At 37.3% G+C, this 22,938-nt stretch overlaps 1 long non-coding RNA gene across 1 annotated transcript in view; it reads left to right on the top strand.

Moving 5' to 3' along the window:
- LOC141325810 (uncharacterized) overlaps positions 1-22,606 on the top strand; it is a 110,993-nt gene extending 88,387 nt beyond the window's left edge. Inside the window, exon 4 of the long non-coding RNA XR_012353844.1 lies at positions 20,898-22,606. This is a non-coding gene — a long non-coding RNA (uncharacterized lncRNA). The remainder of the gene's footprint in view (positions 1-20,897) is intronic.
- The last annotated feature ends 332 nt before the right edge of the window (positions 22,607-22,938 follow it).

Genomic DNA, 22,938 nt, shown 5'->3' with positions numbered 1-22,938 from the left:
TATGTTTTCCTCACAAACCTTAATTTCTCTGTGACTGAAGAAAGACAGACATGAACATCTTGGATGACATAGGGCTGGCTAAACTACCAGGAAATTTTTATTCTGGAAGTGAACTAATCCTTTAAACCCAGCTTGCCTTTGGCAGTAATAGCGCCACGCTACACATATGACGGGCACATATTGGAGACGTTCATCAACCTGGCTCATTCTATAGAAAGTGTATACAAAGTGAATGGTTAGTAAATGAAACATAGGGTTTAGTGCTGAAGCACGGTTGCTAAAGGCCCCGCGGTGTTTATCGGTAATATCTACGCCATGGTTTTATGATCCGTCCTCAGACATGCAGACAAGACCTGGATAAAGCGTAATAGTGTTTATGAAAGCTAAGTGTTTTGGAGCGCTGTGCTCCAAGTGTAGCCAAGGTTTATTTTTCTGACAAGGACTGAGAGTGGCTGACTCCATTCGCAATGATAAACAGGGCAAATTGGAAGCAGACGCTGATGCAGTTGCTCGCTGGCCTGGGGGGGATCCCGTACCGCCTAGACCAGACCTTTGAATCACTTGTTTACGGGTGACATTTGGTCAGATTAATTCCTTGCTGGGACCCAAGCGAAATCATCTCTGTTCACTGACCCTCGCTGGAAGAAGTGGAGCATTTGTGTGGGATTCGAAGACGGAAACACGGCAATCATCAGCATGAATGTCAAAAGCGATCTGCTGATCCAGCATCGCTAACAGGACCGTCGAAAGACGCTCGAGAGGCGCTCCTGGTGCGCGGCCAGCCTCTCGGCGCACGGTTCAGTGGTTGGATGAGTGTTGGGACTTAATGACTCAAGGTTTTATGTAAGCGCTTCTTGAACGGAAAATAGCAGGAGCCCTTCAGGAGGCATTTAATTAAAGCCATCGCCTCCTGTTCTCTCCTATCTGAGCGAAAGGGGAAAACATGACATCACGCATGGCGGGAAGCGGGAGAAAGCGTAAGGGCAGATGAGCGGAAATGGTCAATAGACGTAACCGAGTGCCGGTGGGGGTCAAGTGACCAATTTGACCTCTGGAAACACAAGGTCAGGGCAGGGCTGCCTCCCGCTTGACCTTTACGCCCAAAATGTCAATTAAGACGTCTCCACCAGAAGAAAGAGGACGCTTCGTGAGAGATTTTGGCATTTCCTGAAGAAAATATAAATAGCCCTCGCCCATAACAGTGTTAGCACCTTGTCTACTTTGCCCTTTATATGGTTTCTCTGGTCCCTTCTTCACCTAAAGTCATTGGGATGACTTCTTGTCAACAGGCCAAGTCTTTGTGTCATTCATGTCTGTAGCATGGATTGAAGTTTAGGCCAATACTTGGGTCCAAGGTTAACCTTATGTGTATGACCAGTAATAATGGAGCTTGCCTTAGCCTTTGTAGCAATAGCCAAAAGTACACTGCATGGGTCAAAATTATCCATTTTATGCCAAATATCTTTACATGAAGATATTTTGTAGAATTCCTACCGTAAATGTATTAAAAAGTAATTTTTATTAGTAATATGCATTGCTAAGAACTTCATTTGGACAACTTTAACCCTTAAATGCATGACTGTTTCGGAAATCTCTATACATATTCGGGTCTTTAGCGACCCGGGCACATATCAAGCACGGATGGATCTCTTGATATTTAGTCTTGATATTTTAAGAACCATTACAAAAGAATAAAATAGAGCATATTTCGTTGCCTTTTGAAACTTAGAATTCAATTTGAGCAGATGATTTTACCATCGCCGTCATTGGCTCATATTCGCCATCTCAACCATATTCGTTTTCAATGACTTCAGAAATCATCATTTTGATAACCAACTGCTTATTTACCACATCCACCATCAAATGACAGTGACGTTTATATTTTAATTGCGCACAGTAATTGCTCTGCAGTAAAGCCATTCAAACCAATTCAAATTTTGCTGAAGATATTCTTTTGTTTTATGCCTGCAATGGTTATGAGTGAAACATCACGTCATTATTGTCTTTCAAACAGTGCCACCTCGAGGACCAAAGGTGAATTGCATGTATTTAATCATCGGATATTTACATTTTTTGCACTATTGCACACCTAATTTAAAATTGAGGAATACTAGGAAAGCTGATGCCAAACTTACAAAAATGAAAGAGGGAGAGGGTAGTAAATGACGTCCCGAGGTATGCATTTAAGGGTCAAAGGTGGTTTTCTCAATATTTAGATTTTTTTGCACCCTCAGATTCCACAGTTGTATCCTGACAAACCGTTCATTAATTTAAAGCTCATTTATTCATCTTTAAGATGATGTATTTATCCATTTTGTACATTTTCTTTCCCTTCAGTAAATTTCTGTGGCTCACTTAGACGCTGAGTGCATCGCACAGTTAGTTAGCCTCTCAGGGGTTCTGGGGGAATTTAATTGGTTTACTGAATGGGACTAGATATGCTTCGCTGTGCGCGTCCTCATAGCAGACCCCATTCTGTGAACCTTTAAAACCTTCCCTGTAATTGTTGCTGCCGTATGACACGGGCAGTCAAACATTGCGCCTTCTTTTGTCATGAGAACACAAGAGTCAGTCCTGAAGAACCCTGGACCATCTGCCCGAGTGACTAAACCCTTACCTGCTGTGCTCTTGTGTGTTGGTGTGTGTGTTTGTCAAAGAAAACAGCCGACCATTTTACAAGTGTTTACACACAGTGGCCCCGCCCTCGCTCTTCTCATTCCCCACCGTCCCGCTCTCCTTCAGCAGTCCTCCTGTCATCCCTGACGTTCTGTCTTCTGCTTTCTCCCGTTTCCATAATACCCTCTTCAAAGATATTCCCTCAGCAGTGTCAGGTGGGCTCTGAAAACCCAGATCCGCCGCATTTCAACACCGTTTCATATCCCGTCACCTACCGGCTGTTTGTGGGAGCTCAGAGTCGGGCCGCTCCGTCAACACAGGGGCACGTCTGCTGCCTCCGTCCCTCTTGACCTCAGCGCCGTCGGTCCGGAGCGGCAGTATTCCCCTGGACCTGAAAGCATTCACTTCACACCATGAGGCCAGGAACAGCAGCCTTAACCCTCCTGGTCTGCTTTAAACCACAATGGGAACCATGTGCTGGCGTTTTGTGGGATTGGAGCCCACCATGGAGGAGGCTGTTTCTAATCCCAGTAAAACAGCGTGGCGTAGCTTGTGCGTCCAGTGCAAGATGTCCTGCCTTTGTTTTCATCATCTTTGTGAAGAAAGGCTGTTGTGGCCGTGTTATGTAACCACACCGAGTATGACCTTTCAGCAAAAGAACAGTTCCAAGCGCTGTTTACTGTTGAACACCAAAGGAGAAATTCAGCAGCATGTTCACGCTCCTCTTTGCCAAATGAAAGCCAATGATAATTTATGGTTCCAGAAAGTTAATATGTGACCCTGGACCACGAATATGGGTAATTTCCATTTCCAAATAGGCTTCCCACTGGTTTGTAAGGATAGGACCACTATTTGAAAATCTGCAATCTGAGGGTGCAATAAAATCTAAATATTGAGAAAATAACCGTTAAAGTTGTCCAAATGAAGTTCTTAGCAATGCACATTACTAATTAAAAATTAGGTTTTGATATATTTATGGTAGGAAATCATTTTGACCCATACAATGTATTTTTGGCTATTGCCACAAATACACCTGTCCTACTTACGACTGGTTTTGTGTTCCACGGTCACATATGAGTTCTTCATATTAAAATCTGAAGACATATGATAACTTTGTGTGAGAAACTGGTCCAAATTTTATGAAGTTTAATTTATTAGTCATCGGGTTACATTTTCCCCATTACTCATGTATCGTTGAATGCATTCAAACAATCAAGATGCAAAGTTCAGCTAACCCTTTAAAGGGTTAGTTCACCCAAAAATGAAGGGTTGTCACCCTCATGTTGTTCCAATGCTTTTTTTTACTTTGTCTTGTCTCCAGCCTCCAGTGTCCAAATCAAGACGGATTTCTAGACAAAGACAAAACAATTGTCTTTTACAAGCAAAATAATTGATACAAGCAAAAAGATTATTTTGCTTGCCCCACAGGCAGATTATTATTTACAATTTTTATTTGCCAGGAAGATTCTTCTTGATTTAAGAATTGTTAGATATGTTGGCTGTAAACAAAATATCTAACAATTAAATGCAAGAGCTCTCTACCACTTTCAAGGCCCAGAAAGGAACCAAGAACATTGAAAAAATAGTCCATTGTGACATCAGTGGTTCAGCCATAATTTTATACAGCTATGAGAATGCTCTTGCTGTGTATGGAGGATCAGAGAGCTCTTGGATTTCATCAGAAATCTTTATTTGTGTTCCGAAGACGAACTTTCGGGGTTTGGAACAACATGAGGGTGAGTAATTAATGACAGAGTTTTCATTTTTGGGTAGACTATCCGTTAAATTGGTGGCTATCGATGATTGATGGCAATGGAAGTATTGAAATATTGCTCCGTGTGTGAAAGGGGATCATGTATCTCTGCTGACTTCTAGCAATCTTGCTTGAACTTGGCATCTCCTCTTGTGTTCTCCTGTAGTCCGTCAGTCTGAAGGGTGGCTCTCTCGCTTCCATGTTGTTTAATGTTTGTGCTCAAGCATACAGTCATCTGAAAGCGATAGAAGCATGTAAGAGATTACCAGCGGGGTGTTCGACATCCAGCCAACAGGAAACACACTCCAGATGAGAAGGCTTTACTGGCTTAGCCTTTTTCGGTCCAGAACAAACTGCGTGGCCAATCCAGTAGTAGAAGATTTATGATTGAGAAATAAAAGGTATTCAGATGTTTTGTTATAGGTTACAACATTATAAGACCACAGGAAAGCTCTATAAATTCTGGTCTGACTTGATTAATGATATCGTTCCTCATTTTCTTCAGGTTTGTTGACTTTCTTTTATTGTTAGAATGCATTTCTATGGCCGATAGTTGCAGTACTCGATACTGATTGGCCAATATTGCATTTCTGACAATATTCAGGCCATAAAACACCTGTTCCTGGCTCCAAACGAATCTCCAAATGACATAATTTTCCCCAAGAAGGCAGAGGCCATATTGAGATGCTTTGGCTTCACTTTTATAGTGAAAAGAAGCAGAGCCACGTTGTCCACCTTTTTTTTTTTCGTTATCGATCATCAGAAAACTGACAATAAATAAGCTTTCCATTGATGTAAGGTTTGTTAGGATAGGACAATATTTCGTTGAGATTCAACATTTTGAAAATCTGGAATCCGAGGGTGCAAAAAAATCTAAATATTGAAAAAAAAAACGCCTTTAAAGTTGTTCAAATGAAGTTCTTAGCAATGCATATTACTAATCAATAATGTTTTGAGATATTTACGATCGGAAATTTAAAAAATTTCATGAAACATGTTAATATCCTAGCGAGTTTTGCCATAAAATCCATCATTTCGACCCATACTATGTATTTTTGGCTAGTGCTACAAACATACAGTGGTGTGAAGAAGTGTTGGCCCCCTTCCTGATTTTTTTGTTTTTTTGCATGTTTGTCACACATCACATCAAGACTTAAATAGGACAAAGTGAAGTAGACCAAAAGATCCTGGAAAGCTACACATCATGTTGAGATCCAAAGAAATACAGGAACAAATGAGAAAGAAAGTAATTGAGATCTATCAGTCTGGAAAATATTATAAAGCCATTTCTAAAGCTTTGGGACTCCAGCGAACCACAGTGAGAGCCATTATCCACACATGGCCAAAACATGGAACAGTGGTGAACCTTCCCAGGAGTGGCCAACCGTCCAAAATTACCCCAAGAGCGCAGCGACGACTCGTCCAAGAGTTCACAAAAGACCCCACAACAACATCTAAAGAACTGCAGGCCTCTCTTTCCTCAGTTGAGGTCGGTGTTCATGACTCCACCATAAGAAAGAGACTGGGCAAACATGGGCTGCATGGCAGAGTTCAGAGACGAAAACCGCTGCTGAGCAAAAAGAACATAAAGGCTCGTCTCAGTTTTGCCAGAACACATCTTGATGATCCCCAAGACTTTTGGGAACATACTCTGTGGATTGACCAGACAAAAGGTGTGTGTCCCATTACATCTGGCATAAAAGTAACACAGCATTTCAGAAAAAGACCATCATACCAACAGTAAAATCTAGTGTGATGGTCTGGGGCTGTTTTGCTGCTTCTGGAGCTGGAAGACTTGCTGTGATCAATGGAACCATGAATTCTGCTGTCTACCAAACAATCCTGAGGGACAATGTCCGGCCATCTGTTCATGACCTCAAGCTGAAGCAAACTTGGGTTCTGATCCAAAACACAGCAGCAAATCCACCTCTGAATGGCTGAAGAAAAACCAAATGAAGACTTTGGAGTGGCCTAGTCAAAGTCCTGACCTGAATCCTATTGAGATGCTGCGGCATGACCTTAAAAAGGCGGTTCATGCTGGAAAACGCTGTTCATGCTGCAAGTTATGGCAAACGCTTGATTGCAGTTGTTGCTGCTAAGGCCCAGCCAGTTATTAAGTTTAGGGGGCAAACACTTTTTCACACAGGGCCATGTGGGTTTGGATTTTGTTTAAGGAAATAAGACAAAAAACCTAAGTAAGAAAAGCAGTTTAACCAGTTTTGTAACCATTACACTGCAAAAAAAGCTTTTCTTACTTAGATTTTTTGGTCTTGTTTCCAGCAAAAAATATCCAGAAATTCTCAAATCAAGACGGATTTTCTATACAAGTAAAAACTATTGTCTTGTTTTCAGAAAAAAAAAAACCAAGTCAAAATTAAGTGAGTTTTCGCTTGAAACCAGCTAAATAATCTGCCAATGGGGTAAGAAAAATAATCTCGTTTTCTGTTTTAAATTGTATATTTTTTTTGCTTACCCCATTGGCAGATTGTTTAGCTAGTTCTAAGCCAAAACTCGCTTAGTTTTAAATTTTACTCGTCTAGATTTTTTGATTTAAGAATTTGTGGATATTTTGGCTGGAAACAAGACGAAAAATCTAAAGTAGGAAAAGCATTTTTTTTTTTGCAGTGTGTACAGAAATGTGACTAAAACTTGACTAAATAAAAACAGAACAAGGTTAACTAAATATGACAACTAAAATGTACATTTTAGTAAGATTAAGACTAAATAAAAATGGCTGCCAAAACTTAATTAATGAATCAACGGCTAATGAAACATAATCGAATTGCTAAATTGTCAAGTTTTCATTGACTAAAACTAAAATACTTTTAATTTCCTTTGACAAAACTGGACTAAAATGTTGAGACTTTTACCCCCGGTTCCACAGACAAGGCTTAACCCTCAAAGACCGAGACAGAATAACTATTGTTCTTAAATGTTTAATAACGTTTGAACCGCTAATCCAATTTGAATGCTTTAAAAAGTCTCGTCATGTACAGAGTCTACTCTTTTCAGTATTATCGCATTATTAATATATGATTACGTCATCGCATTTCCTCCTTCGATCCTCTGAGCCAAACAGGAACGATTGTTGATGCTTAGTCCCACCCCTGTGCCCTGATTGGTTCAAACTGTCATCCATTCAACCAATAAACATAGGTTTGGGTCTTTTGAACCACCAATTAGTATGTTTCTTTGCAAATCTGAATAAATCCAAAGTGAAAGCAAAGTAGTCTTGCTTGCATGAAAACAAACGCAAAATAACGCATTTGCATGACAGCATTCTTTGAAAATGTACAGAAATACTCACGACAGAGCCCTTTGACGTAACACAAACCAAAAACAAGGATGAAACAGCAGTAGATATCGGATAAAGCACTGGAATGCAGGTTTTCGCGTCACAAGGCGATCTCCCGGTGAAATAGATTCTGACGCAGACTACATCTATTTGGTCGTTATATTATGTAACTAAATCTTATATGTGACCCTGGACCACAAAACCAGTCATAAGGTTAAATTTGACAAAACTGAGATGTGTGCATCATATGAAAGCTCAATAAATAAGCTTTCTATTGATGTCTGGTTTGTTAGGATAGGACAATATTTGGCTGAGATACATCTATTTGAAAATCTGAAATCTGAGGATGCAAATAAAATCAAAATACTGAGAAAATCACCTTTAAAGTTGTCCAAATTAGGTTCTTAGCAATGCATATTACTAATCAAAAATTACATTTTGATATATTTACAGTAGGAATTTTACAAAAAATCTTCATGGAACATGATCTTTACTAAATTTCCTAATGATTTTTGGCATAAAAGAAAAATCGATAATTTTCACCCATGCAATGTATTTTTGGCTATTGCTACAAATATACCCCAGCGACTTAAGACTGGTTTTGTGCTCCAGGATCACATATAGTTTTTTAAAGATTATTTGCACAATTTTTTCAGTTGCACTCTGTATATTTCTCACTCATTTTGTGTGAAGTTTGTGAATAATTTGGACTGTTTTGTGCAATTTCTCTTGTGCTACTTTCTACACTGTTCCGGTTTATCGTTAATCTTTGGATTAAGAATACATTTATCCGAAAAAGTAAATAATTTTTTACTGTGCTTTGCTATTATATAACACCGTTTCTGCCATGACTTTACTCCTGAAACGTTTTTGGACAGGGTCTATATTGTCAATAAACTAACTTGGCCTGTTTTTCACTGAAAATCGCCTAAAATAATATGTGACCCTGGAGCACAAAACCAGTCTTAAGTCGCTGGGGTATATTTGTAGCAATAGCCAAAAATACATTGCATGGGTCAAAATTATGGATTTTTCTTTTACGCCAAAAATCATTAGGAAATTAAGTAAAGTTCATGTTCCGTGAAGATTTTTTGTAAAAGTCCTACTGTAAACCTATCAAAATGTAATTTTTGATTAGTAATATGCATTGCTAAGAACCTAATTTGGACAACTTTAAAGGGGATTTTCTCAGTATTTTTGATTTTTTTTGCATCCTCAGATTCCAGATTTTCAAATAGATGTATCTCGGCCAAATATTGTCCTATCCTAACAAACCATACATCAATAGAAAGCTTATTTATTGAGCTTTCATATGATGCACACATCTCAGTTTTGTAAAATTTAACCTTATGACTGGTTTTGTGGTCCAGGGTCACATATTGTAATAAATGGCTATAACTTGCTCGGGGAATGTTGCATAAAGGCAAAATTTTATTTGGAAGCGTAAAACACCTAAAGGCAAATTTTTAAAGGGAAAAAAAAAATCCAAACTTCAGGAGTTTTGGTTCGAGTACACCGTAAAAAAACACCCGTTTTTCCTAAAAATTCTGGAAATTCACTAATTTTTAGAGAGAAAACAAAAGGAGATTTGTGATTTTAAATTAGCTGGACATAAAGCTCTTAGTTCTTATGTTTATAATGATATATGATGCTGACTGCTAGAGTAGGTCTGAAAAAACTAATAAGTACACAGGTGGCTCAGGTGCCCCAAAAAAATGTTCTAGGCCTTTAAGGCTAGACTAAGTGTGACTTCAGACATTTTACAGTAGAGAGTTGCTGAATGGTATCTCTTAGATGTTGTATGGTGAGCCGCTTCTTCTTTCAGCTGAGGATGGGCAGGGCTGACAGAGGAGCTCCGGCTCACTTTTCCTTCTTTCCGGCGGTCTGTCATGGACAGGGGTCTTATCAGAGAGACGTCCGCTCTCACTGTCACCTTACTGTCAATCCTAGCCCCACTATAGTGGGACCTTATGTAGTCTTTACTCAATGTATAGTACAGACTTTGAGTTACTGGCTAGATTAGGTGATTCGGATCAAGCTGATGTTATCGTGTTCGGGCCGCAGGCTGTGAGCGAGTCTCTCTATTGGTGGTTAATCAGAGTGAGTTTAATGAAGTCGCCCGCAGGAGTGTCTGTGTGTGATTAGCTTCCACCAGCATGTCCTCCTGCGCGACCAGTTCAGCCGGCCTTTTTCAACACGCACCGCCACTGAAGATCAAATCAGGACACACTGAAATCAGCAAGCGTGTGACGTGACGCCCGATGAGCCGGTGCTTGAAATCATCTACTTTTATTACAGTCTGACGAAACCCAAGCGGTTCATATTCTAAACCGGTGCTCTGGGACAAAACCCCACATCTGATAAGGCAGGAAATCACATCCTGTTTGCTCACAGAATCTGAATAATCGGTTGCTTATGGCTGCCCTTCAGAACTAAAACTGCTATTGGATTATTTCGCGAGTTCTTGTCTGTGCAAAAAGTTGCTGCTTACAGTGATCTTTATGTGATGCTGTCTTAAGAAGCATGTGCGGTCTATATTTGTTGCATGGGTTTCTTTAATGGCAGAAATCATTAGGATATTAAGGAAAGATTGTTTCGGGAAAATATTTAGTTTCTGATTAGTAATATGCATTGCTGAGACAACTGTAAAGGCGATTTCGCATCCACCGCTCAGATTCCATACGTCAATGAAAAGCTTATTTATTGTTAAGTTTTGTGGTCCGGGGTCACATATACAGTACAGACCCAATGAATCTCCAAAATTTTGGTCTGTTAATTAAAGTTTTTACTCTACATTTCTGCAGTTTTCAGTGGGTTGGTGATGTTTGTTAAATATATATAAATTATTAAATAAATATTTTTTTAAATGGGTTTTTATACAAAAACTGCTTTTTAATGGTAAATTACCAAGTTTCTAGCATGATTCTAACATGATTACCAAGTTAGAATGTTTCTGGTCAGATGAGCATGTTGCTAGCATGTGTTTACCATATTGTTACCATGAATTTATCATTATTAGCAAGTTGCTAGCATGATTAGCAAATTGATAGCATGTTTCTAGCTTGATTGACAAATTGCTAGCACGTATCTAGCATGATTATCATTTTTTTACATGATTAACAATTTTTAGCATGTTGCTTGCTAGCATGTGTTTAGCATGTTGTTTCCATGATTTTAGCATGATTAGTGAGTTGCTAGCATGTTCCTAGCATTATCAACAAGTTGCTAGCATGTTGTTAGCATGATTAACAAGGTGCTAACATGATTCTAGCATGATTACTAAGTGGCTAGCATGTTTCTAACATGGTTAGCAAGTTGCTAGCATATTGTTAGCATAATTAGCAAGTTGCTAGCATGTTCTTAGCATGATTAACAAGGTGCTAACATGATTCTAGCATGATTACTACATGGCTAGCATGTTTCTAACATGGTTAGCAAGTTGCTAGCATAATGATTAGCAGGTTGCTAGCATTTTTCTAACATGGTTAACAAGTTGTTGGCATGACTCTAGCATGGTTATCAAGTAGCTAGCTTGTTCTAGCATTTAGTTAGCATGATTAGCAAGTTGCTAGTATCCAAGTCGCTCAGATTCCATACGTCAATGGAAAGCTTATTTATTGTTAAGTTTTGTGGTCCGGGGTCACATATACAGTACAGACCCAATGAATCTCCAAAATTTTGGTCTGTTTATTAAAGTTTTTACTCTACATTTGTGCAGTTTTCAATGGGTTAGTGATGTTTTTTAAATATATATAAATTATTAAATAAATATTTTTTTAAATGGGTTTTTATACAAAAACTGCTTTTTAATGGTAAATTACCAAGTTTCTAGCATGATTCTAACATGATTACCAAGTTAGAATGTTTCTGGTCAGATGAGCATGTTGCTAGCATGTGTTTACCATATTGTTACCATGAATTTATCATTATTAGCAAGTTGCTAGCATGATTAGCAAATTGATAGCTTGTTTCTAGCTTGATTGACAAATTGCTAGCACGTATCTAGCATGATTATCATTTTTTTACATGATTAACAATTTTTAGCATGTTGCTTGCTAGCATGTGTTTAGCATGTTGTTTCCATGATTTTAGCATGATTAGTGAGTTGCTAGCATGTTCCTAGCATTATCAACAAGTTGCTAGCATGTTGTTAGCATGATTAACAAGGTGCTAACATGATTCTAGCATGATTACTAAGTGGCTAGCATGTTTCTAACATGGTTAGCAAGTTGCTAGCATATTGTTAGCATAATTAGCAAGTTGCTAGCATGTTCTTAGCATGATTAACAAGGTGCTAACATGATTCTAGCATGATTACTACATGGCTAGCATGTTTCTAACATGGTTAGCAAGTTGCTAGCATAATGATTAGCAGGTTGCTAGCATTTTTCTAACATGGTTAACAAGTTGTTGGCATGACTCTAGCATGGTTATCAAGTAGCTAGCTTGTTCTAGCATTTAGTTAGCATGATTAGCAAGTTGCTAGTATCCAAGTCGCTCAGATTCCATACGTCAATGGAAAGCTTATTTATTGTTAAGTTTTGTGGTCCGGGGTCACATATACAGTACAGACCCAATGAATCTCCAAAATTTTGGTCTGTTTATTAAAGTTTTTACTCTACATTTGTGCAGTTTTCAATGGGTTAGTGATGTTTTTTAAATATATATAAATTATTAAATAAATATTTTTTTAAATGGGTTTTTATACAAAAACTGCTTTTTAATGGTAAATTACCAAGTTTCTAGCATGATTCTAACATGATTACCAAGTTAGAATGTTTCTGGTCAGATGAGCATGTTGCTAGCATGTGTTTACCATATTGTTACCATGAATTTATCATTATTAGCAAGTTGCTAGCATGATTAGCAAATTGATAGCTTGTTTCTAGCTTGATTGACAAATTGCTAGCACGTATCTAGCATGATTATCATTTTTTTACATGATTAACAATTTTTAGCATGTTGCTTGCTAGCATGTGTTTAGCATGTTGTTTCCATGATTTTAGCATGATTAGTGAGTTGCTAGCATGTTCCTAGCATTATCAACAAGTTGCTAGCATGTTGTTAGCATGATTAACAAGGTGCTAACATGATTCTAGCATGATTACTAAGTGGCTAGCATGTTTCTAACATGGTTAGCAAGTTGCTAGCATATTGTTAGCATAATTAGCAAGTTGCTAGCATGTTCTTAGCATGATTAACAAGGTGCTAACATGATTCTAGCATGATTACTACATGGCTAGCATGTTTCTAACATGGTTAGCAAGTTGCTAGCATATTGTTAGCATAATTAGCAAGTTGCTAACATGTTCTTAGCATGATTAACAAGGTGCTAACATGATTCTAGCATGATTACTACATGGCTAGCATGTTTCTAACATGGTTAGCAAGTTGCTAGCACAATGATTAGCAGGTTGCTAGCATTTTTCTAACATGGTTAACAAGTTGTTGGCATGACTCTAGCATGGTTATCAAGTAGCTAGCTTGTTCTAGCATTTAGTTAGCATGATTAGCAAGTTGCTAGTATCCAAGTCGCTCAGATTCCATTCGTCAATGGAAAGCTTATTTATTGTTAAGTTTTGTGGTCCGGGGTCACATATACAGTACAGACCCAATGAATCTCCAAAATTTTGGTCTGTTAATTAAAGTTTTTACTCTACATTTCTGCAGTTTTCAGTGGGTTAGTGATGTTTGTTAAATCTATATAAATTATTAAATAAATATTTTTTTAAATGGGTTTTTATACAAAAACTGCTTTTTAATGGTAAATTACCAAGTTTCTAGCATGATTCTAACATGATTACCAAGTTAGAATGTTTCTGGTCAGATGAGCATGTTGCTAGCATGTGTTTACCATATTGTTACCATGAATTTATCATTATTAGCAAGTTGCTAGCATGATTAGCAAATTGATAGCTTGTTTCTAGCTTGATTGACAAATTGCTAGCACGTATCTAGCATGATTAGCATTTTTTTACATGATTAACAATTTTTAGCATGTTGCTTGCTAGCATGTGTTTAGCATGTTGTTTCCATGATTTTAGCATGATTAGTGAGTTGCTAGCATGTTCCTAGCATTATCAACAAGTTGCTAGCATGTTGTTAGCATGATTAACAAGGTGCTAACATGATTCTAGCATGATTACTAAGTGGCTAGCATGTTTCTAACATGGTTAGCAAGTTGCTAGCATATTGTTAGCATAATTAGCAAGTTGCTAGCATGTTCTTAGCATGATTAACAAGGTGCTAACATGATTCTAGCATGATTACTACATGGCTAGCATGTTTCTAACATGGTTAGCAAGTTGCTAGCATAATGATTAGCAGGTTGCTAGCATTTTTCTAACATGGTTAACAAGTTGTTGGCATGACTCTAGCATGGTTATCAAGTAGCTAGCTTGTTCTAGCATTTAGTTAGCATGATTAGCAAGTTGCTAGTATCCAAGTCGCTCAGATTCCATTCGTCAATGGAAAGCTTATTTATTGTTAAGTTTTGTGGTCCGGGGTCACATATACAGTACAGACCCAATGAATCTCCAAAATTTTGGTCTGTTAATTAAAGTTTTTACTCTACATTTCTGCAGTTTTCAGTGGGTTAGTGATGTTTGTTAAATATATATAAATTATTAAATAAATATTTTTTTAAATGGGTTTTTATACAAAAACTGCTTTTTAATGGTAAATTCGCTTTACAAAAGACCCACATTTCTAACTTTAGTTCGTGGGGATAACATGGATCATTTCACATGGTTTAGTGTAAGTTTTTTGCCCATCTTTTGGAAAATCCAGTTTTAAAAGTAAAAAAAAAACAACTACAAATAACTTTTTTACAAGTTTTTTCGGTATATATTTTCGGTATGCGATATTTTTTCACAAGTTTTTTCGGTTGAATTCATATCTACAGTACAGACCAAAAGTTTGGACACACCTGAACTTTTGGTCTGTACTGTATGTGTGAAATTCGTGCTCTAATATATTTAGTTGTTTGATGGTTTAAACAGCATGTATCTTAGTTTTGACGAAGATTTTTTTTTTTTTTAAACTGTGCTCCAAATTTTTTTAGACTTAGTTTTAATGGTTACTAATTAACTGAAATCATGAAACTTACAGTTTGACAACAATTGATTAAAAACCCTATAAATACATGACCAGTCAAAAGTTAAACAAAAATGTTTTAAAAGATTTTGTTTTTTTGCTCGCCAAGCCTGCATTTATTTGATCCAAAGTACAGCATAAGCAGTACAAGTTTGAAATATTTTAACTATTTAATATAATTAATATTTAAAAATGCAATTTATTCCTGTGATTTCAAATCTGAATTTTCAGCATCTGATTTACTGCTCAAAAAGCATTCATTATTATTATTATTAAGTTGAAAACAGCTGAGTAGAATTTTTCATGTTTCTTTAATGAGTAGAAAGTTCAGAAGAACAGCATTTATCTGAAATAGAAGTCTTTTGTAACATTATAAATGTCTTTATCATCACTTTTGATCAATTTAAAGCATCCTTGCTAAATAAAAGCGTTACTTTCTATCATTTCTTTAAAAAAAAATTATATAGTGTATAATTTTACGAAAGTTTTTTTTTTTTATTTCAAATGCTGATCTTTGGATCTTTATATTCATCAAAGAATCCTGAAAACGTACTCAACTGTTTTAAATATTAATAATAATTAAAAAAAAAAAGATTTGAGCAGCATATTAGAATGATTATTAGTTATTTTAAATAGTACAAAAATATTTCACTGCTGTACTTTGGATCAAATAAAAGCAGCTCTGGTGAGCAAAGACTTCTTTCAAAAAACATTAAAAATCTTTTCCATTAATTTTCTAGATTCCATTTAAATGTTTTCATTACATATTAATAATGAAAAGCACCTCTAATTAATTAATTTATTTTATTTAAGTAGTAGTAGTAGTAGTAGTAGTATCATTTCATTAATATATTTCTGTCACAGTTTCTTCAAGTTGAACCATACTTTTATTTTGCTACTGTGTATTAAATGAAAGCGTGCATCTGCGCCATTCATTCACACAGAGATGCACGGAACATGTTTTGATTTCGTGTACTGACCTACTTTTGATTTATTCATCTAAAATCTGGCAAAATCAGTGAATTCAGGTTCTAATGACTGTATTCCAGGATTCCGTCTGTGTTTTCACAGGGCTCTAGTGTGGATCTAATGTATGCAGTAGTGTTCGTGTTAATAATGAAATGAACCCTAGTGCTTCACCTCAGACTGGAACAGACACAGCAGAACTCTGGCTTCCTCCGCACTGCATCCTTGTGTTTATGCGTCGAGAGCCTTATTTTGAACTATTGGACCATCAGAAATGATATGAAATCACTGAAACCATAGCCTCTGTTCTCCTCCTGTGCTGATTCTGTGGGAGTTTGGCTTTTTTAAACTCTTTATATGTCCATTATTTGAATTGTCCTGCAGTGGAGAGAGGGATTTAACCCACTGTAGCTCTGGAAGACGGTCACAGATCAGTAATCCACAACTAGAGAAACTCTGAAACCAGAAAGTTTGAATACGTTGTAAAAAGTTTGAACAAACGTCTAAAAAGATTTAAGTTTGAGGGTTTTTAGTCTGAAATAGTTTGAAGTTTAAAGTAGTTTTAAAAGCTTGGGAGATATTTAGCATGTATCTAGCATGATTAGCAGCTTGCTAGCATGATTAGCAAGTTGCTAGTATGTTTCTAACATGATTAGCAAGTTGCTAGCTTGTTTCTAGCGTGATTAGCATGTTACTAGCATGTTTTTAACATGATTAACAAGTTTCTAGCATGATTAGCAAGTTGCTAGTGTGTTTCTAACATGATTAGCAAGTTGCTAGCTTGTTTCTAGCGTGATTAGCATGTTACTAGCATGTTTTTAACATGATTAACAAGTTTCTAGCATGATTAGCAAGTTGTTAGCATGTGTCTAGCATGTTGTTACCATGATTTTAGCATGATTAGCAGTTTGCTAGCATGATTAACAAGTTGCTAGTATGTTTCTAACATGATTAACAAGTTCCTAGCTTGTTTCTAGCGTGATTAGCATGTTACTAGCATGTTTTTAACATGATTAACAAGTTTCTAGCATGATTAGCAAGTTGTTAGCATGTGTCTAGCATGTTGTAACCATGATTTTAGCATGATTACCAAGTTTCTAGCATGATTCTAACATGATTACCAAGTTAGAATGTTTCTGGTCAGATGAGCATGTTGCTAGCATGTGTTTACCATATTGTTACCATGATTTTATCATTATTAGCAAGCTGCTAGCATGTTTCTAGCATGATTAGCAAATTGATAGCTTGTTTCTAGCTTGATTGACAAATTGCTAGCACGTATCTAGCATGATTAGCATTTTTTTTACATGATTAACAATTTTTAGCATGTTGCTTGCTAGCATGTGTTTAGCATGTTGTTTCCATGATTTTAGCATGATTAGTGAGTTGCTAGCATGTTCCTAGCATTATCAACATGTTGTTAGCATGATTAACAAGGTGCTAACATGATTCTAGCATGATTACTAAGTGGCTAGCATGTTTCTAACATGGTTAGCAAGTTGCTAGCATATTGTTAGCATAATTAGCAAGTTGCTAGCATGTTCTTAGCATGATTAACAAGGTGCTAACATGATTCTAGCATGATTACTACATGGCTAGCATGTTTTTAACATGGTTAGCAAGTTGCTAGCATGTTGCTAGCATAATGATTAGCAGGTTGCTAGCATTTTTCTAACATGGTTAACAAGTTGTTGGCATGACTCTAGCATGGTTATCAAGTAGCTAGCATGTTCTAGCATTTAGTTAGCATGATTAGCAAGTTGCTAGTATGTTTTTAACATGTTTCTGGCCTGATCAGCATGTTACTAGCATGTTGTTAGCATGATTAGCAGTTAGTTTAAATGAGTTTGAATGTGTTCTAAATCTAGTTGATAGAAGGGCAGTTTGATTGAGTCTCAAGGGATTGTGGGAGTTTTGACAGTTGGAGTTTGAGTTTTGTCAGTTGGAGTTTGAATTTGGTCAGTGTGAGTTTGAATTTTGTCAGTTGGAGTTTGAATTTTGTCAGTTGGAGTTTGAATTTTGTCAGTTGGAGTTTGAATTTGGTCAGTGTGAGTTTGAATTTTGTCAGTTGGAGTTTGAATTTTGTCAGTTGGAGTTTGAATTTTGTCAGTTGGAGTTTGAATTTGGTCAGTGTGAGTTTGAATTTTGTCAGTTGGAGTTTGAATTTGGTCAGTTGGAGTTTGAATTTTGTCAGTTGGAGTTTGAATTTGGTCAGTGTGAGTTTGAATTTTGTCAGTTGGAGTTTGAATTTGGTCAGTGTGAGTTTGAATTTTGTCAGTTGGAGTTTGAATTTTGTCAGTGTGAGTTTGAATTTTGTCAGTTGAAGTTTGAATTTTGTCAGTTGAAGTTTGAATTTTGTCAGTTGAAGTTTGAATTTTGTCAGTTGAAGTTTGAATTTTGTCAGTGTGAGGTTGAAGTTTGAATTTTGTCAGTTGAAGTTTGAATTTTGTCAGTGTGAGTTTGAATTTTGTCAGTTGAAGTTTGAATTTTGTCAGTTGAAGTTTGAATTTTGTCAGTTGAAGTTTGAATTTTGTCAGTTGAAGTTTGAATTTTGTCAGTGTGAGGTTGAAGTTTGAATTTTGTCAGTTGAAGTTTGAATTTTGTCAGTGTGAGTTTGAATTTTGTCAGTTGAAGTTTGAATTTTGTCAGTTGAAGTTTGAATTTTGTCAGTTGAAGTTTGAATTTTGTCAGTTGAAGTTTGAATTTTGTCAGTGTGAGGTTGAAGTTTGAATTTTGTCAGTTGAAGTTTGAATTTTGTCAGTGTGAGTTTGAATTTTGTCAGTGTGAGTTTGAATTTTGTCAGTTGAAGTTTGAATTTTGTCAGTGTGAGTTTGAATAGTGTTGATCATTTGAACATTCCCTCAATGTAAGTCTATGGGATTTTTCCCAGTTTTAATTCTCATTTTTAGGAAAAGCGTGAGTCGGATCAGTTAGAAAAGATCCAGCAGCTGGAGTCAGATCAGACTGAAGATCTGGCCTGAGTTTGGAGAGTTAAAACTTGATCAGTTTAGTCTGAGAATACCAGTAAGATGGAGTGATTATCAGTGCCTGATGTGATGGTCAGGCTGTGTTGGGCTGATTGTGAAGAGACGACTGTAATGAAGCGTATGACTGCAGATGTGTGGGAAACTCTGAACCTGAGCTGTTGAGCAACACACAGAGAGTAACCCGAGTCGGTTCAGCGGGAAGCTTGCGTGTCCAGACTAGACCCGAGCGGCGGTTTAAAATAGAATTAAACACGGCTCCAGAGTCGGATCAGATCATATGTGCTTTAATGCCTGCAAATAATGTCAGCATTCCAGCGGCCATCTTTCTCAGAGAGTAACGTGAGGCAGACTCACTTTATATCAGACGGAGAGCGGATCCGCTGTGATTGCCGTGTGTGGCCCGATGGAGAGTCTGATTATGAGAGCGGTTCTGGGTCAGACGGCGTCTCTGAGGGCGTCTCTGAGGGTCTGTCCGTGAGCTGCGGAGGGAAGTATGTGGAGAGCGCCAGGAGACAGACGGAGGATCTGATGGAGCGATAGGCAGGCAGGTTTGAGCCTGGTTCTGCGGTGCGGGTAGAGCTGGAGGCGCGAGGCCCAGACAGGTAGAGGAGGAACGTGACTCCTTGCAGGTCTGCGCAGACGGAGACGGACGGACCCTCGCGCATCGTCTCCACGGCAACCGCCGCAACAGCGGTGATGTCATGCGGAGGTGTTTTTGTTTGGGGCTGATGAAGTCACCTCTACCTGACACTCGATGGTCGACTTCTGAAACCTGTCCTCCAGATCTCCGAAGCGCTGTTTGCCAGTCATGACCTTCCAGTTGATCCCATACGAATGAAACCAAGCATTTTCAAGCAGCTCTTCAGGAATATTGGCATTTCCAAGGGTTTTCCAGGCCTTAGATTTCATAAAGTGCTTTAAAGCACCTTGTATGGACTCTGCATTATGGAAGTGTATTTTAGTGGCAGTTCACATACACAAACAACATAAATGTAGACATTCAATCCCAGTTCAGTTCAAACAGAGTATATATAAGTTTGGGATCAGTAAGATTTTTCAAGTTTTTTTATTTTTCTCTGTTTATTTGATTAAAAATACAGAAAAAACTCTAATATTGTGAAATGCTAATGCAGTTTAAAATAGTGGTTTTCTATTGTGATATACTTTGATAATAAATCAGGATATTAGAATGATTTCTGAAGGGTCATGTGACACTGAACACTGCAGTAACGATGCTGAAAATTCAGCTTTGCGTCAGAAATAAAATTTGACAATTTTACTTTTTCTGTATTTTTGATCAAATAAATGGAACTTTGATGAGCATAGGAGACTTTAAAAAGAAGTCTTTTGAGCAGCAGTTTTTTTAACTGAACTGGGATTTTGATGTCTAGATTTATGTGGTTTGAATAAAGTAAAGTATCCCAGTGCACTAAAATACACTTTATTTCAGTATACTTAATGCAGAGTTCATACAAGCTGCTTGAAGTACTCGAATTTGACTTTTTGGAAACTTCTACTGTGTTTGTCATGAAAGTCCATTAAAACAGAACTTAGTGATAGTATAAAAATCCACTGAAATTTAGTGTGAAGCACACTTTTAGTAATGCACATTTCTGTATATTTAGTGTATTATATCTGACTACACTTCAGTTGCATACTTTACTCTTCAAAAATCAATTTGGGTGCTAATTACTAATAAGTGTGTTTACTATATAAATATCTATTAAGATGAAACTAATTTTGAAAGCGTTCAAAGCACGCTTTTAAGAAATGCAGTAAAACTCCTAACTCAGTAGTATACTTTATTTCAATGCACTAAAAATCAACGTAAGTCTCAGTGGTATTTACTACTTTTTTAAGTGCACTGAAGTACTTCTGATGTAGAATATACTTTTAAATAGTCTATTACTTCTACAATTTTATTTAGCTCAAAAAATAAGAATGTACTTGCTTGTATTTAAGTGTTTTTGAAGTATGGAGGAGATGATTTCATTTCTTGGTGCAGTCAAAACGGTTCGGATGTGGAAGTGTCTGCCGATTGAATATAGGAAGTTGTCACTGTTTGAACTCTGTTTTACCTTTGATTGAGTTTTCTATTTATTATTATGTGCAAGATGTTTGATTAATCTCTGAGAATGTACCTGTATGAAGGGAGTCTGAACATGTTTTCTGCTTGTTTTCACAGGTAGTGTCTGAACAGAGCTGTGGATGACGGCTGATTTCTCCACATCACGGATTGGTCAGAGATATACATTTCATAAGTGGATTTAAGACCTTGCAATGGATTTCAGCTTTGACTGGAGATACTGGATTACTTGGACTGTTTTCTACTTTACACCATTTGTTTTCTGCTGTCGTGCTCAAATATACAATACACACAGTTCTGATGTGCCAGGCACTAGAATTATTATAATATAAATCCTGCTTATATTTCAATAATATAGCAGTTTTGTTTTATAAAGAAATAAATGCTGTGCTTCCCTTCAGCAAGGCTGCATTTATTTGATCCAAAGTACAGCAAAAAACAGTAAACTCTAAATTAATTTTACAATTTTTAAAATAACTGTTTTCTATTTGAATATATTTTAAAATGTAATTTATTCCTGTGATCAAAACTGAATTTTCAGCATCATTACTGCAGTCGTCAGTGTCACATGATCCTTCAGAAATCATTATCATATGCTGATTGGCTGCTCAAAAAGCATGCATTATTAGTGGTGCTTGCCATAGGCAAAGCATCACTATTACTATCTCACATACTTATTCTTCTTCTTCTTGTTACTTCTTCAGTACGTTTTTCGGCGCGTAACTAGTCCCCGACCCTGGTTACCCTAGCAACCACCCTGGGTACCCTAGCAACCACATAGCAACACCCTAGCAACCACCCCGGGTACCCTAGCAACCGCATAGCAACACCCTAGCAACCACTCTGGGTACCCTAGCAACCGCATAGCAACACACTTGCAACCACCCATGGTACCCTAGCAACCAACCTGGCTAACTCCGAGTACCCTAGCAACCACATAGCAACACCTTAGCAACCACCCTGGGTACCCTAGCAACGCATAGTAACCACCCCGAGTACCCTAGCAACCGCATAGCAACACCCTAGCAACCACCTTTGGTACCCTAGCAACGGCCCTAGCAACCACCGTGGGAACCCTAGCAACACCGTAGCAACCACCCTGGGTACCCTTGCAACGGCCCTAGCAACCATCCTGGGTACCCTAGCAACGGCCCTAGCAACAACTCTGAGTACTCTAGCAACCACATAGCAACACCTTAGCAACCACCCTGGGTACCCTAGCAACGCATAGTAACCACCCCGAGTACCCTAGCAACCACATAGCAACACCCTAGCAACCATCCTTGGTACCCTAGCAACGGCCCTAGCAACTAAAGGCCAAGTTTTGCCACTGCAAGCACCACTCATATTTTCTTCAGGAAATGTACATATCTAGTTATTATTATTATGTTGAAAACAGCAGTAGAATTTCTTCAGGTTTCTTTGATAAATAGAAAATCCAGAAGAGCAGCGTTTATCTGAATTTTTTTTTTTATTATTATATATTTTCATCACTTTTAATCAATTTAAAGCATCCTTGCTAAAAAAAAATAATTTCTATAATTTCTAGCTTTGATTTTGATTAAATTCAGATTAGATCACAGGAATAAATTACATTTTAAAATATATTCAAATATAAAGCAGTTATTTAAAATAGCACAAATATTTCACAACTTTACCGCTGGCTTGGTGAGCAGAAGAGAATTCTTTAAAAAACTTGCAACTGCTAATGTATTTTTTTTTTTACATACATGGGTGTGTAATTGAGATAATACTATTTTTAAAGATGTCCTGAATTTGTGCTTAAATAAACTGCATTTAAAGGAAAATATATCATGTCATGATGTTAAAAACATCAACACAAACTTTTCATAAGTATATTTACTATACAACTGTAATAGCTTCACACACATTTGGAAATTCTCCCAGAACACTGTTCTCAAGACTATCAACGTCTTCACGTACAAACAGCAGCTCAAAAACCGGCTCACAAAGTGTAAACATTGACTAATTAGTAATGTTAGTCTTATCTGACATTGACTTACTGCAATCGATATGTGTGCGCGGCAGACATCCTGTTTACCCGCTGTCGGCTGCGGATTTATCGAGCTTCATTAACCTTAAACCAGACACGTCGTATCTGCGTGTGACGCTACTGGTG

Source organism: Garra rufa, chromosome 1 (assembly GCF_049309525.1).
Source record: "Garra rufa chromosome 1, GarRuf1.0, whole genome shotgun sequence".
In the NCBI taxonomy this organism is placed as follows: Eukaryota; Metazoa; Chordata; class Actinopteri; order Cypriniformes; family Cyprinidae; genus Garra; species Garra rufa.
Note: the sequence above shows the minus strand (reverse complement) of the source record. Positions and strands in the feature narration are given on the sequence as shown.